Source organism: Diaporthe citri (assembly GCF_014595645.1).
Source record: "Diaporthe citri strain NFHF-8-4 chromosome Unknown scaffold_1, whole genome shotgun sequence".
Taxonomy (NCBI): Eukaryota; Fungi; Ascomycota; class Sordariomycetes; order Diaporthales; family Diaporthaceae; genus Diaporthe; species Diaporthe citri.
Genome location: NW_025064846.1, coordinates 1,798,233 through 1,802,466, shown reverse-complemented (window position 1 = coordinate 1,802,466; position 4,234 = coordinate 1,798,233). Strand labels below are relative to the sequence as shown.

General features: G+C 18.0%; 1 non-coding gene across 1 annotated transcript; it reads left to right on the top strand.

Moving 5' to 3' along the window:
- The first annotated feature begins 667 nt into the window (after positions 1–667).
- INS49_000478 lies at positions 668–750 on the top strand. The gene has a single exon. It is a non-coding gene; the product is annotated as a tRNA-Gln (tRNA).
- The last annotated feature ends 3,484 nt before the right edge of the window (positions 751–4,234 follow it).

Sequence of the window (4,234 nt, the reverse complement as noted above, 5' to 3'; positions counted from 1 at the left end):
AAGAAAGATTATAATTATAAGTTATAAAATCTTTTTTTTAATTATAAATTATTTAAAAGTAATTATATATTATTATATATAATCCTTATTTATTAATGCTTTAATATTAATTACTTATAATGCTTATTATATTTAATGTTATTATTTCTTTATAATATATTTATAATTATAATATTTATATTAAATTAATAATTAATATAATTCCCACCAGGTTAATGTCACACACAAATTGGAAACATCATGTTTTACTTACACCCGGCATGATCAATGGGAGTATTTTGGGCCTGGTCACCACACCTGGGTGCATCATTAACAGCATCAACAAACAAAACAGTACTTGGTGACGTGGTATCTTTGGTTCGACTTGTAGCATCAGTCATGGAAAGCACCGGCCGTGGACAGCGTTAGTCTTGGAGAGCATCATTAATGAACAGCATCAATTACAGACTATCAATCAGAGTGCCAATCACAAAGTGTTAATCACAGAGTGTTAGTTACAGAGTATCAATCACTGTTAGGTGTGGATTTAAGACATCAGGCATGCCTTCTAGGCAGCCGAGGGCGCCGCAGGACAAGTCTGAGGCACCGGGGGAAGCCTGCGGCCTTATCCTGAAAATGAGCGTCCGGGCTCCGTAGCAGGACAAAAATGAGTACGAAGCGGAATGAACCTGATATAGTGTAGCGGTGAGCACGTGGGATTTTGATAAATTATCTCTTCCCGAGTCCCCGGTTCGAACCCGGGTATCAGGTTATTGTTAAAGATGTGAGGTTTTTTTTTTTCAATTTCTTTTCTTGTACTTTTTTTCTCTTTTTATTATTTGGGGAAGGGGGGGCGGGGGAAGGGGGTGGCTATCTTGGTGATGTTTATTTCTAACTGTGGCCCTGTGTTGGGAGGAACAATATATCGGGCCTGTGGCATGAAACACAGATGTTTGGTCTTGAACATATGTTCCCAACTCCCCAGTTCAAACTCGGGCAGAACCTGCCCTTCTTTTGTGTCCTGGTGACATTCTTACTTTGGTGGTCGACAATTTAAATTGGCATGTTCGGTCAGTTCCCGCTTGTGTTTTTTGCCATTCAAAATGTTATGGCTACGGCATTGAATTGCCTGCTGGCCATGGTGGCGTGGTTGGCGAGGCTATCACCACCTGGGATTGCCCCTTCCTAAGGATTAGCTCGTTGTTTGCAAATACAGTGCGTTCACCATCTCTAAAAGTTTGGGATAATATCAACCAATTTTTGTATTCATTGCCTTGCATCTCTAAGGTGTGCTTATGATCAGTTCGTTCCCTACAACCAGTTAAGTTTTTCAAGGCTTTTGAAATAACCAAAACATTGGGGGCAGCACGAGCTGAATAAGCAAATTACAACGCGCCAGGAGCACGCTAGGAGCACCTCAGGCACATCTTATCTCTAACATACAAACCTTATCCAGCCCGCATAACTTAGCGCATTGCTAAATGCAAACTCCTTATTAAATTCCGGTAAAAAGTTTATTAAGCTTTATATAATTATGGTTAAGAAGGGGAGAGATATTATATAAGCAGAGTTGTAAAGATATAAAAAATATAAAATACAAGATATAAATATAAATATAAATACATAAAATTTTAAAAATATAAATATATATATAAATATATAAAATTTTAAAAATATAAAATATAAATATAAATATAAAAATATAAATATAAATATAAATATATATATTTAAATACATAAATATAAAATATAAATATAAAATACATTATATATAAATATTAATTAATTAAATCTAATATAAATTCTTTTAAAATAAGCTTAAAACTAACTATTTAAGTATATTTCTTTTAATTTTATAGCTTTTTTTTAAAAAAGATATTACATATAATATAAAAGTACTTTTTTTTAAAAAAAAGCTTATCTTCTTATTTAAGTCTTATCTTATCTAAGTTTTTTTCCCCTTAAATATAAAGTATTTATAGCTTTTTAGTAAATTTAAATATAAATAAATAAAAATATATTTAAAATGCTTAAATTAAATAAAATTTAATTAAAATTTCTTTCTTTTTTAAAATAATAAAATTTAAATTAAATATTATATAAATTTAAAAATTTAAAAATATAAATATAAATAAATATATAAATATAAAATACAAGGCTTATATAAATATAAATATAAATATAAATATAAATATTAAATATAAATATAAATACATGTATTTATATATTTTATATTTTTAAATATAAAATACATAAATATTATTATAACTTTATATATAAGTATTAAAGGTTTATAATTAAATTATAAATATTATTATAACTTAAAAATTAAAATATAATAAATAAATAATAATTTAATTAAATTATTATATAATTTAATTTTTATTAATTTTTAATATAAATTTTAAAGTTTATAAATTAAATAATTATTTTTATATATTATTTTTATTATTTTTTAACCTTTTTATATTAAAAGTATAATTAATATTTTATTAAATAACTTAAATATTTTATTTTTTTAATTTTTATATTATTTATAAATATTTAATTATATTATTTACTTTTAATTTCCTTAAAATTAATATATAAAGTAATTTATTAAAAAGCTTATTTAATAATAATAATAAAAATTTTAATAAAAAATATTATTTAAAAAGAAATATTAAAAAATGTTATTTTAAAAAATTAAAATTATAAATAAAGTTATATAAATTTACTTATTATAATAAATATAATAAATAATAAATAAATATATAATCTTTAAAGTTTTTATTTAAATTATTAATTAATTTTTATTATATAATATATTATATATATATATATTATATTATTTAATATATTATTAAAAAAAGCTTTTATATAATAATTAAATAAAGTTAATATATAAAGATAAATAAAATAATTAATTTTACTTTAATATAATAATTATATATAACTTAATTAAATATTATTTTTATATTAATAATCTTTTATTTTATAATTATATATTATATTATAATTAAATAAATAAGTTATATTATTTATATAATTACCTTTTAATTAAAACACTTTTTTATTATATTTAAATTATATTATATTTCTATAGCTTTTAATATATTTTTTACCTTATATATTAAAGCTTTTAATATACTTTTAATATACCTTTTAACCTTTTTTTATTATGTTTTTTATTAATGTTTTTGTTTTTTTTATAATAATTATTTATATATAAAAATATAAGTTATTTTTTTATTATATAATTATATTTTTAATATACTTTTAATTTTACTTTTTATTTATTTTTTTTATTTATATAATATATTTAATTCTTTTTAAATATAAAAGTAAATATAAACTTATAATTATATTTTTTATTATTTATAAATAAAACTTAGCATTTTATTAACTTTTAATTAATTATTTTATATTTTTTAAAATATTTAATTAATTTAATTAAATTTTTATTATTTACCTTTTTATTTATAATTATTCCTTTAATAATTATAAAAGTTTTAACTTTCTTAAAATATTTTTTATAACTTTTAAATATAATTATAAATATATTAATTTATTTAATAATAAAAGATTTAACTAAAAATAGTTTTTTAAAATTATTTTTACTTTAAAAAAAACTTATTTATTATATTTAATATTTATTTTTATAATTATTAATATTACTTTTATTAACTTAATTAATTTATATAATAAAGTATATTTTTTTTATTAACTTATTTATTTTAATATTAATTATAAATATATTTAATATATAATAATTATATATATTATATTTTTATTAAATATTTATTTTTAAATAATTTTATATAAAAAAGTAAGATTATATTATTTAATAATATAAATTATTTTATATTTATAAAAATAAAAATAAATTTTATATATATATATATATATAATTTAAAAAATAATAGCTTTATATTATTTATTTTAAGTAATTTATATTTATATATTTAAATTATATAATAAAAGCATTTAAATATAATGCTTAATAATATTAAATTAAATATAACTTTATTTATAATAAATTAACTTAATATTAAGCTTAATAATATATTAATAATATTAATATAAATAAATATATTTAATATTAAAACTTTTAATATATATTAATAACTTTTAATATAATATTAATTTATAAAAAATTAAATAATTCTTATTTAAAGCTTTATATAATAAATTTAATTATAATTATTTATAATTTACATTATTTCTTATTTATTAAGAAAATTATTATAATTTTAATTTAATAAAAAAACTTAAA